This window comes from Danio rerio, chromosome 9 (assembly GCF_052040795.2).
Source record: "Danio rerio strain M-AB ecotype USA chromosome 9, GRCz13ab, whole genome shotgun sequence".
In the NCBI taxonomy this organism is placed as follows: domain Eukaryota; kingdom Metazoa; phylum Chordata; class Actinopteri; order Cypriniformes; family Danionidae; genus Danio; species Danio rerio.
Window position 1 is genome coordinate 6,708,124 of NC_141029.1, and position 13,139 is coordinate 6,721,262.

Below are 13,139 nucleotides of genomic sequence, written 5' to 3' on the forward strand. Positions count from 1 at the left end.
AAGCCATTACTTCAGGAAACACTAAATCACTGAGGAATATTTCTAATGAGGAGGCTTGAAGCCAGAGTTAGCTAACCATACATTTAGAAAATGCACCACATCTCAAATGAGTTGTGCATGGGTAGTAGATAGAAAGCACCAGTTTGTTGACCAATACACAGGTTGACTTTACCTGAATACAATGTATTACACAGTTATTATACAATGTACGGCTGCACAATATATATCGCTTCAGCACCAATTTCGCAATGTGACCATTCGCAATAGCCACATCGCAGAATATGGAATGTTGAAATTGTACCGTTTGTAACTTCAATAATGATTAATTTTATTGAATTATTTATACAACGAAGACTACGCAGTAATATTTTGCATTTGATTATTCAATTACTGCTTACCTGAATACCGTTAAAACTCTTTGGAAAACTCGTTTTCTTTATTGCTGTCTGGCGCTGAGTTAGAGAGAGCTCGCGCTGAGCTGAGCTGTCAGTAGGGGGCTGTCAGAAAAAGTGCTTTTTTTTTTTGAAAACAAAACCAACTTAACCCCGCTGAGAAAGACGTGACATTTTATCACAATTATGTAGCGTTTAACTGACTAATGCTTTATGTTTTAGACATGTAAATACACACACATACTAGTAAAACAATACAGTTAGAGTTTGTAAACCACACAAGTCTAACAATCTATTCAAATATAGTTTGCCGATGTGTTTTATTCATATCAGATACACATTACACATAAAGTAACTATGAAGTTGAATCTATTCTTCTATAAGTTCACCAGCCACTTAGTAACTAGAGAATTTACGTGATGAATCCGGTTCTGCTTTTATGAATGAGGCAAACGAGCGGCCGCAAGTAAACATGGCGACATCCATCTCACGCTATAGATCACGATCACTTACACGTTTATGTGAAGTGGTAAAACTTCTGTTTGACATTATATCTCACTAAGATTCTTTTCCTTACCCAATTTACAAATAATTTAACTTGTTTTAAGCAAACAATCACTTAATTTTGAGGTGGGTTTTTTTTCAGAAAACAATACATAATTTCTTATGCTATTTCATGTGTCTAGTATGTATCTTGATTGACAGATATTTAGATATTTGGATTAAAAACAGGAAAAAACTACTTGGTTTATTATTGTTATTATTATAACAGCTCAGGGATGAGCTTTTTAAAATAAAAGGGTGGAAATAATTGCTTTTTTTATCCCATTCATCGATTAATTGGGAAAAAATAATCAACAGTTTATTCGATTAATAAAATAATCGTTAGTTGCAGCCCTATAATTATTACACAATGTACGGCTGTAGAATATATCGGCTGCAGAATATATCTTTTTAGCACCAATATTGCAATGTGATCATTCGCAATAGCCACATCGCAGCATATGTGATGAAATAGTACCATTTGGAACTTCAATAATGATTAATTTTATTGAATTATTTATACAACAAAGACTACGCAGTAATATTTTGCATTTGACTATTCAATTACTGTGTGTCTGAATATTGTTAAACTATACAACTTGTTTTCTTTATTGCTTTTATAAATGCTTGCAGATAATAAAACAGGTATAATTTATAAAATCTAAAATTATAAATCCTCTCCAAATAAAGGTATTCAAGTCATCTTATGTAATAGTATTCATATCACAATATAATAATATTCACATAATAACAAAATATCGCAACGTTAGATTATTTCGATATCGTGCAGCACTAATGCAATGCAACAATAGCACCATGTCCTTTCAACATACGATGTGACAAGATTCCAGCGACAAGCAATTTGGCTGTCCGCACCAAACACGATGCGACACGACAGAAACATTTAAATACCAGAGCCATTCTGATGCGCAGAATAGTGCACTGCACTCCCAATCAGTCGCAACAGTGGCAGACTGGGACAGTATTTTCACCTGGGAATGATACACCCTGAGGCCACCTATCGCTGTGGTGCTCAGTAACTGAAGGGGGGGTTGAGGTTGCTCAAGGCATTGGTAAGTGAATACTACCTCAGGCCAATCATCGTTGTGGCAATCATAAAGTGAAGAGAGTTGGTGGGTTCGATTGATGAGTGAGAGGAGGTTTGTTGTGTGGGGAGATTGGTAAAAGAAGAACGTGTTGCTTGGGATGAGGGCCTGAGATCAGTAAGTAAAGAGCGCAGGGGGGTTGGGATTGATTGGGAATGGCGTTGGGGGGTTAGGGGATGCGATCGGTTACCTCTCAGGCCACCTATAACTGTCTGGTGCTCACTATGACCAGTCCACCAATGCACATGAAATCCTTATTATTAGGCTACTAAGTGACTTGTGTTGCTGGTTTCAGTATGGCAATAAATTAAACAGTCTTCTATGATGTGTAACACACACACACACCGCTGTTAAAATCTCAGGAAATGTAGGCCTGCAGTAGTTTATTGCTTCATGAGCCTTAAATGTACAGTGTGATCTAAATCTCATTACAGCACTTTATTGTCTAGTCTACTCTGCAGAAATTGGTCTCGGCCATTAAGAATCCATAATGGTTGACCACTGAAACTAATACAAACATCCTCATTCCATTAAACAGTGAGACCGGATGTATCTAAATATAGCAGAAACCAGCACTAACAAGCCCAAAACCTAAGCAAACAACGAATCCCAGGATTTAGAGAATAAAAAGCAAGCTATGAAGGGAAAGTAATATAGACAAGAAAGCGTTTTCGCTCACAACCGAGAAGGTTAAGCCCCTTAATCCATGCTATTGGTCTCATTAAATAAAGAGCTAAACCTTCCTGCAGAAAAAGCCATTAAAAATAACTGAGACCGTCAAAGGCTGAGCGGAAGTTTTCAAAATACATGTAGAGCTCTTGTTCCTCTGAGCGAAATGACAGAAATGATAGCAGGCAATTGCTAAAGCCATAAATGAATAAGTAGGCGGGTTCATTGGCATGGTTGATTTTAAACGCCTTGCCTGAGACGCGAGAGGTGCCGAAGGATTAAATATGCACTGAATAGTAATGGACTGATTAAGTATTGATGGTGTTTCAGGCAAGCGCACTTAAAGCTCCGCGCTCCCGCTGAGTGGGGCTTTAGGCATGGCTACCAAGTCAAATGCACAGCCATTAGAAGAGAAGGGCAGATTTAGTGAATCTCAGAGTGTACGCGCATGTGGGTGTGTGTATGCGCGAGCAACAGCTTTCGTTTCGCACTTTGCCTACAACGCACAAGTGATCCCATATGCAAAGCTTTCTAGTGTTTGAATGTTGTGGGGAGTCTAATCTTTCCTACGCTTTTACCAAACTGTCCTCCAGTGTTATTCTCCTGGTACACAGGCCTTCATGAAAGCAATATGACCCTAGACTAAGCCTGTGGCAGCACACCAACAGGACGCCCACGGTACATCCAATGACCGTCTGATGTATATTGCACACAACACTGGCAAGCTCTATCAAACTGCGCGCACACACACACAAAAAACAAAACAAACAGATGGTCTCGTTCTATGTAAATCAGAGGTTTTTGGCAAGAATATGCTGGATTGTGGACGATTGCAATGTGCAAATGCTGTTTGATACTTCAGTTTAAAAATGAGCAGCCTTCTGTATTACCGGGATAGTCCGGTAGGCTACCTGCCAATACATGTCTGCTTTTAGTGTTCCTGTAAGTATTTGTTTAAGCACTCTGTTAAAGGGTCACGAAACACCAAAACACATTTTTTTAACAGTCGTATATGTGTCCCACACTGCTAAAAACACTATTAGGACACATATATTTCACTAAAAAGTGAAAATTGGTTGTTCTTGCATTATTTCGAGCAAATTCGTACTTCCGGTTTAAAACGAATTTTTGAAGCTGCGTTACGGCCATGACATAATAGCGTGTATTCCAGCGTGTAGACTGGACGTCTGTACCTGGGAGTTTCTTATTACGTGTCTGATTGTGCTGCACATGTGCGTAGGCATGGGATGATAACCGTGTTCAAGGTACACACCGGTTTGGAAATGTCAAGATTTTAAAACCCTCAAAATGTTCTGCTATACCGTTCCTAAGGTATGTCTAAAAAAAAATGTTTCAAATTTTTTGAAAACATTTTTGAAAATCTTTCACATTTTTTTTTGTTTAATTTTTAGGACAAAAGTATCTCAAGCAGAAAAAGATCTCCAACGATGCCATTTTATATCGTAAAAATAAATAAATAAATAAATCGGTGTTTTTGAAACTAATGAAGACAGCAGAAGTCATTGATTCATTTGAATTATTGAGCCTGACATGTTCACTGCTCCAAAGTATTTTAATAATTTGTTTCCCAAATAAAAATATATTGTGTACAAAGGGGAAAAGGTTTTGTTTTTTACCCCAACATTTAAAAAGAATATATTTTAGAGCAGTAATCACAATATCTTGATACCGTGAAAGCTTTATATCCGAGGTTATCATACCTTCAGAATCTTATACCGGCCCATGCCTACATGTACGTGTCGCATCCAGTGTGCGACCCCTTAAAGATGGAGTCTGCTGAAGCTTCATGTATGCGTGACAGATTGCGTGTATGCATGAAAAAGAACATTATGTTGGATGCCAACATTATCCGCACAAAAGCTAAAAAGCTTTATGAACCTTTTTCTGACAGCGATGAATGTTTGCGCCTCAACAGGTTTTGATCTTTGGTTTCATTTTATAATACCGGATTAATTTTTTTTTACAAAGGTTTGAACTTTGGAAGTGTTTCAACAGGTGAGAAAAGTGTAAAAATGTCAATGCCTGTATGAGGAAAGTGTAAACAATGTGTAATGAGGGGTTTTACAGCCTATAATACATTTATAATAATTGTAAAAAAAAAAATATATATATATATTCTGACTATTTCGCAGATTTCGCCTATTGTGGGTTATTTTTGGAACGTAACGCCTTTGATTAACAAGGGACCATTGTATCCCCTTTTGTGCTGTCTCTGATCACTGAAACATTGTTGAGTAATGTGCTTTGAGTACAACCGCAACCACTCTGTTAGTCCTTCCTCCTCTAAATGCAAATACTCGAGCTATTTTGATCGCAGCTAGGGAGTTTGAGGGACTGGGAAAAGGGTTTCGAGAGAGTTACTACAACCTAACACACAAACACCTCCTCCTCGCTATTTTATTATGCTGACAGTTGACCACGACCAAGTTAACCTTGACCAAAAATCACGTGATCTAAGAATTTAACTGAAAACAAACAGCGAATTTTCAGATTTCAATTTCAGATTACAAGAGCAAACTATTTTTTTTTGTTGTTAATGACATGCACAGATGAATTGTTCACCACAAAACTAGAAGTGTGAGCAAACAAAATCAATACGTTTAATTTGATTTCATGGGGACTTTAAAATAGACACAAATGCCACATAACATAAACTAATTTTACAGAAGAGAAAGCAGCCCCGTTTCAGCTGCTTTTACCTTTGTTTTATTGGTCTAATGAGGCAGTAATTCTAATATTAACATCCATCAACCGGAGCACATAACTCAGGAGATTCCTCCCACACACAATTACACCACATAAAGGATTTCATTACCTCTGCTGAGATGAGTGTCCACGCTGGGCTGTATTTCATAAATGCAGATACGGCAGCTCAAAGGAAGAGCTCGTTTTCTCGAAAAAAATTTAATAAAAAATCGTCTGTTAAATGACAGTTCAATTAGCAAATAGGCCGGCCAAGACAGCGCAGCAGCTGGATAGAAATGTCCCCTGCTTTAAATCAGTCATTCCACTCGGCTGGCTGTGAGATTCAGGTTCATTCATTACCAGAAGCGTGTGACCTCAGTCGGGAAAGAGAGTCGCGGAGAACAAGGAGCTGCTAAACGAGATTCTCTATCAGCCAAACACACGGGAGGAAGAGAGACACGACAGAAAGACCAGGCCAAAGTATGTCACTGAAGACTTTGTGGAAAAATGCAAATAGGCGAGAGAGGGGGAAATGTAGGATATGGCAAATGCTGGAAAACTGTTATAGGTCATCTTAAAACTGAACATAAATTCAACAGTGTAACTTAGCTGATTTCACGAGTTCACACTCACAGATATTTGACTGAATAGAATATGTGTATTTGGCGTGCTGTCCGGGGAGAGGGCTCTGAGCTCGGGAAGACACCCTAAGGCCCCGTTTACACTAATGCGTTTTAGTTTGAGCGCCGAAAATGGAGCGTTTTGCTGTTGATGTTGATTTTTGCTGCAACATTCAGATGGTAGGGTCAGAATTTGGCATCAACAACATGAAAAGATGGATCCATCCTGTCTTGTATCAACGGTTCAGGCTGGTGGTGTTACTGTAATGGTGTGGGGGATATTTTCTTGGCACACTTTGGGCCCATTAATACCAATTGAGCATCGTGTCAATGCCACAGCCTAGCTGAGTATTGTTGCTGACCATGTCCATACCTTTATGACCCCAGTGTACCCATCTTCTGACGGCTACTTCCAGCAGCATAACGCATCATGTCAAAAAGTGTGAATCATGTCAGACTGGTTTCTTGAACATGGCAATGAGTTCACTGTACTCAAATGGCCTCCACAGTCACCAGATCTCAATCCAATAAAGCACCTTTGGGATGTGGCGGAACGGGAGATTCGCATCATGATGCTATCATGTTAATATGGACAAAAATCTCTGGGAAATACTTCCAGTTTCTTGTTAAATCTATGCCACGAAGGATTAAGGCAGTTCTGAAGGCAAAGGGGGTCCAAGCCGGTACTATTAAAGTGTACCTATTAAAGTGGCCAGTGAGTGTCTATTCAGTATATTCTTTAGTCAAATATTGAGTCATTAAAAAAATATATAGAATCCTACAATAAGTTATTTTCTAAACATCCAGGTTTTGCAAATAGTATTTGAAAAGTAGCTGAAATACCAGGGGAAGTACTTTTAATATTGATTTGACACACTTCATAAATAATAAGGGGTGTATCTTCTCGTAGTCTCTGCTGCTGTCTTATAAATAATCTAATTTACAGCACTGCTGCTACAGACGTAAACACAGCGCCTGTGTACAAACTCATCTCAAACCCCTAGGAAACGCTTTCTGATCAGAGTCTTATTAAAAGCATAATTATGCAAGGCTGTCTTAAGCCTGACTAGCGCTAAACCTCCCATCTGGATCTGACATACAGCATACAGTATACAGTAGATGCATTACAGATTAAAGATAATTATTAAAAGATGTGTTACGAATATAATTGGAAGGCTTTGCAATAAGGTTGTATCAGTTGTTGTTAGTTATTATGGTTGTTATTATTACTGTTATGTTAGTCATATTATTTATTGTATTTATTACAGTATTTATTCGTCGTTGTTAGTTTTAGGTATTGATAATAAAGCTTTCAATTGTTAGTTCATGTTAACTCACAGTGCCTTAACTAATGTTATCAACCATTAGTTTGGATGTTAATGTTACATTAATAAATGTTTTAATAAACTATAATTAATAAATGCTGTACAAGTAAGGTTCATTAGTAGGTCATGTAAAAAGTGTGACCAAAAGAAAGAATATAATTTTATTAATAATTACTTAATAATTAATTACTTTCTAATGATTAAAAAAAAAAAATAATAAATTATATATATATATATATATATATATATATATATATATATATATATATATATATATATATATATATATATATATATATATATATATATATATATATATATATATATAATATATATATATATATATATATATATATATATATATATATATATATATATATATATATATATATATATATATACAAACACACACACACACACACACACTTATTTATTTGTTTATTTATTTATTATATAATATTATTTTTATTTATTTATTTATTTATTTATTTAATTATTTAATTGATTATTTATTTATTTATTCAATCAATAAAAAATATAATTATAATTATTATTAATATTTTTAATCCTAAATAGGTGTTCTAGCATTTTTGACATTTTAAGCACCAAAGTTTCTCAACAAACAACATTACAGGAAAAAACTTAAGCTAAAAAAGCAGTGAGAACAAATATCACAACAACTGCCACATTCTTCTTCAAAACAGCACTGAAACGCACAAATGAAACGGTAAACGATAGCTTGAAAAGACGTTTGTAATACCATCTGGTCAGACGAAATCAACAACATCATTAGAGTAAAGTCTCGTTTGCAGATAAACGACAGATTTATGCGTACAAGCTTCTAGTTTAACCGCACGCCTTCTAATTAAGCACTGTGTCGCCATCATCACTCATTGTTTCCTGGATCAGGACAGAACACTGGGCATTGTGTCGGAGGACGCTGTTAAAGGTCGCCGTCCATCTCTTTCCTCTTCAGACAATCGAGGAGGTCTCAGTCCCGCCAGAGCAGTGATAGATGACACTCATTCTGCTAATCGGAGCTCCGCCTCCTGTAATATCCACACAGCTTAGCCCACCTCCTTAATAATCAAGGCTGTTAAGAAGAGCGATGGCTCTGCCAGGGGAAAGCAAATCAATCCTCCAGGCTCAGCGTTCACTCAGACGCCGGAAAGCTGCTTGGTAATGATCAATCTTACCCGGCTCACTGTCAGCTTATGCTCACTTACAACGTTTGGAGAAGCCTTTTAACCTAGAAGACACAATTAGACTAGTGCTAAACATTTCTCGGCAGAGAAAACATTAAACAATATGTACAAGTATGTGATCGGTTAAAGAAATAAAAGGAATGTAGTGCAACCACTTACTCCATCCATAAGGCACATGTGGATGCAAAATTATTGAAAACATAAATAATAAAGGCAATAATATTAATTTAAAAATGAGTAAAAATTCTAGAAAATTGTTGAAAACAAATGAAGAGTTCACAAATCTTCTAAAATAATCATTTTTCTCAGCCGCCTATATCCTCCCGAGACCCAAAGAAAATGTTTTTCTTTTTTTCTGGGATTTCCTACATCCTCTGGGTTAAAAAAAAAAAAACTACAATTTATAGTTTTTACATTTTGTTGTAAAGAAGTGATGTTACCGAAGTGAGTAGATGTTACCGTACTGATATGTCGGCCATTTTGGATGCAGTGTAAGAAATGGTTCCAACCATGCCAGCCAATCAAATGACATATCACCAGAAAGCCCAGGATGTCCTCTGAACAGTACACTAGGGCTACTTCCGAAACCGCCTACTACTCAGCAGGTACTGCATTTGAATTTAAACGTACTACTCGGCCGTTAAAAGTACCTTCTATACAGTATGAATGTGAAAAGTATGAATGGAATTCCGATGTACTACATCCGCCATTTTGTCATGGTCACGTGACCTACCTGCATCAGTTGCGTCGCTTCACTCCCATTCATGAATTCTCTTGTGGGGCATCCTGGCATAGCGCAGCGTGTATGGAATGCGCACTTCAGAATCTCGTCGGAAGTAGTAAGTCATCCAGGTATATCTCGCAAACAGATTTTCAAATTCAATTTGTACTCGGCTCACATACTGATTTTGCCTCACTATATAGTATGGAAGTATGCGGTTTCGAACGTAGCCCAGGACTTGAAAGAGTGGTTTAAAAAATGCAAAGAAAATTCATGAAAACACAAGCTCCACTACAGAGGACACAAGTCAATGGGTGGGGTCTCAGGAGGATATCAGTTTTTTCACTTTAAAGTGAATGAAAAGAACCTATTCTTTGCCATAAAAGTGTAAAAGTGAAATTACTAAACCTACAAACAGGAGCCTGAGGAAAAATGCTTATTTTAGAAGAAAATTCCGGGCGGCACTTTTTAGAGGCTTTTGCATCTAAACTCTTCAAATATAGATGTAATTTGACTGAATTGTAATTAATTTTCTTTCTCAAAAACACAAAGATAACTAATAGTCTGTCATATGAATATTATAAAATATAAATACATTTTAGTCTTAATTAAATGCAGGCAAAACTATACAAGCAAAATAACTGCATGTGCAAAAACTACTACTATAGTTCTGCCACTATCTTGTGCAGTGGAGTCAGCATTAAGGCTGATTTATACTTCTGCGTCGAGTGATCGGCATGACCATTTACACTTCTACTTGCTGTTTGTTTGTTGCTCTGCAATAACACTTACAAATCGCTAGCTGGCAGTAGGTTATGTTCTTTTGTGTCAAGTTCCTTTGCAGGTGTTTTGTTTATTCTGAATGCTACCTTAATAATAAGTAGCTAAAACTCGCTCATTCAGAGGAGGGAGTCGGCAGACATGCAACGACCATCTAGAGCTCCTTCACATGATTCAACAATTGTAAACACTTGCTCCATTGGGCTCGCAACTCTCAGCACCGCCCATACTCCCCACAGCCGACCAATCACAGAGCTTGTGCTACGTGTCATTGTGACATGTAGTTATATTTTTTAGAGGTGCGCATCAGCGTAGGTGTCAGCCACGGCGAGGGGTCTGAGACTATGCGAAGGCTGAACCGGACCATATGTGTGCGCTTGACGCAAAAACATAACAGTCTTCATGCTAAAAAAAATATTTGAAAAAGCCAGATTTGGAATCATTTAGTAAAAACCCTTAATACCAACTTGAGCCATGAGCTGAAAATGTGTCTGAAGGAAATAACCCAATTGAAATTTCTGCAAAAGTGGGAAAGTGTACAAAAATAATCTCTTATAATTCAAACTCAACACAAAAGTGAAACTAAACAAAAATAAGCAATCATTTTAAAATATGAATTATATAAAAGTTAGTTATTTAATGAAAATGTTGGACCCATTAGTACCAATTGAGCATCGTGTTAACACCACAGCCAACCTAAGTATTGCTGCTGAACATGTCCATACCTTTATGACCACAGTGTACCCATAATCTGATGGCTACGTCCAGCAGCATAACACACCATGTCATAAAGCGCGAATCATCTCAGACTGGTTTCGTGAACATGACAACGAGTTCACTGTACTCAAATGGCCTCCACAGTCACCAGATCTCAATCCAACAAAGCACCTTTGGAATGAGGTGGTATGGGAAATGTGCAGCAACTGCGTGATGCTATCATGTCAATATGGAGCAGAATCTCTGAGGAATATTTCCAGTGTCTTGCTGAATATATGCCACCAAGGATTAAGGAAGTTCTGGAGGCAAACGTAGGTCCAACATGGTACTAGTAGGGTGTACCTAATAAATTGGCCGGTGAGTGTATATAAACTGATAGGGTGAGTGTGATCTGCATTGGTTGAATGCAAAGTAGGATGCGATCCTGGTTTAACAACTATGCTGATCCTGGAACATCATTCCCGTTCAAAAATGTAATCCATACCCCAAAACCTAGCCCTAACTGTAAATTATTCCCAAAATCATTGGATAACAATGATTTTAAAGCACATAACGCCTGACTTTAAGCCTAAACTTAACTTAAATCATAAACCTATCCCTTAAATCTGACTCACTGATTGAAATGTTGATCCAGGACAAACACAGATGTTCATCCGGGAACATACTTGTTGAAATCGGCCATCATAAAACACAGAAATCTGATTTACTGATTTATTTATCCAGAAAAAAATAAATCACATCTATGTTTGTATTCCACTTCTTGTCTGCAAAAAGTCTTACATCCGGTGGCCAACGGTGCACGATGTTTATAAAGATGAGAGCAGAAGGAAGCCACTCTCTGACCTTGAATTGATCCATCCTAGGCCAAGACGTGTTCCCATAGTCCAGAAGCACTTAGCACTCTGAGCCCGGCTCTCGAGGGACTAAAAGCATTTAATACCACTAATACATCCGCTTGGCAAATGTCCAGCTCACACTCGCTTAACCCATCGAAATATGTCTCGCACGCGAAGCAGTTGCCAAATATCTGGCTAAAAAGGGGATTAACGACCAAATTATGATCAGCGACCATTTACAAGTAGAAGCATTCGAGAGAACCATTCAGCAAACAAATCCCAAACTTTCATTCAGGACATTTATGCAATATGGCAGGAGCTTTCATCTAAAATGACTAACATTGCTTTGACAGATCAGTTCTTGCTTTCCCTTGCGAATTAAATAGACAGCCTTGCCATCGCTAGAGGCATGCTATATTATTTGCTAAGTGTTTTTAAAGAGTGCTTGGTCTGGAAAGCATCTGTTCTGCACAAACGTCTGTGTACAAATGTCTATCTAACATCTGACAGGAAACATGCGATGCAGATGTGCAAATGCTCAAAACAAATTAAGCCTTTCTGCTGAAAACATGCTCGTCAGATACGTGTACACGTGCTAACTTGGGACTAACTGTTTAATAAGCTGATTTTTTTACACTTTAAGATGCTTTTTGTGCAATGGAAAGGTTCCATGGATATTAAAGGTTCATCGTGAAGCCATAGGTGTCAAAGAAATGACCTGTGCACTGTAAGTTCTACAAAGTTTTACCTAATATTTTTAGTCAGTTTGATTGATGTAAGTTGAGTTGACTAGAAAAGTAATATGATTAAATTAAAAAATTTAAGTCAGCAAGATTTTATATGATTTTTTTATCAAATAAAAGCGGAAGGTACTGAAGAAATGCTGTATTGTTCATAGAGGCCCTTACAATACATGCAGTATTTTTGAAACACCTTATTTTTGATAAAGCTGTACAAATACTCATCAAATGAAGCTCAAATAAGAATTTGTTGTCATTTTGTTTTGTGTTTTTAACAAAAAATATAAAATTTACATTTCCCAGAGATGGGTTGCAGCTGGAAGGGCATCCGCTACGTAAAAACTTGCTGGATAAGTTGGCGGTTCATTCCGCTGTGGCGACCCCGGATTGATAAAGGGACTAAGGGCCTACTCACACTATGCCATCCGTACCGTGCCCAGGCCCGTTTCCCGGATCGTTTGAGAAGTGTGAGTGCGCTGAATCGCGCTCAAGCACGGTTCACTTGGCCGGCCCTGGCCCGGTTGGAAGAGGTGTGCCTGAGCGCGGTACACTTGGGCTCTGGCGCGGTACGCTTGTGTGTGAGCGCAAAACGCGCCAAAGCCCGAAACCGAAAGCGAGACGTGACTTTTAAGGGACTGTTTGATATGGATTTATTAATCATTCTTACTGTTCAGTGAACGCAAACTGCCGTAGTTTATTAAAGACGCAAACTCCTCACAGCACGCCAGCTGCGCGCTTCAGCAGACCTCCTCATTCCTGCAGCACGAGAGCTTAATGAT

At 37.8% G+C, this 13,139-nt stretch overlaps 1 protein-coding gene and 1 long non-coding RNA gene across 3 annotated transcripts in view; one reads left to right on the top strand and one right to left on the bottom strand.

The window, feature by feature from the left end:
- The window catches only part of LOC147842240 (uncharacterized), a 1,176,585-nt gene that overhangs the window by 915,532 nt on the left and 247,914 nt on the right, over positions 1–13,139 (top strand). The gene's annotated exons all lie outside the window — the stretch shown is intronic.
- nck2a (NCK adaptor protein 2a) overlaps positions 1–13,139 on the bottom strand; it is a 104,407-nt gene that overhangs the window by 20,562 nt on the left and 70,706 nt on the right.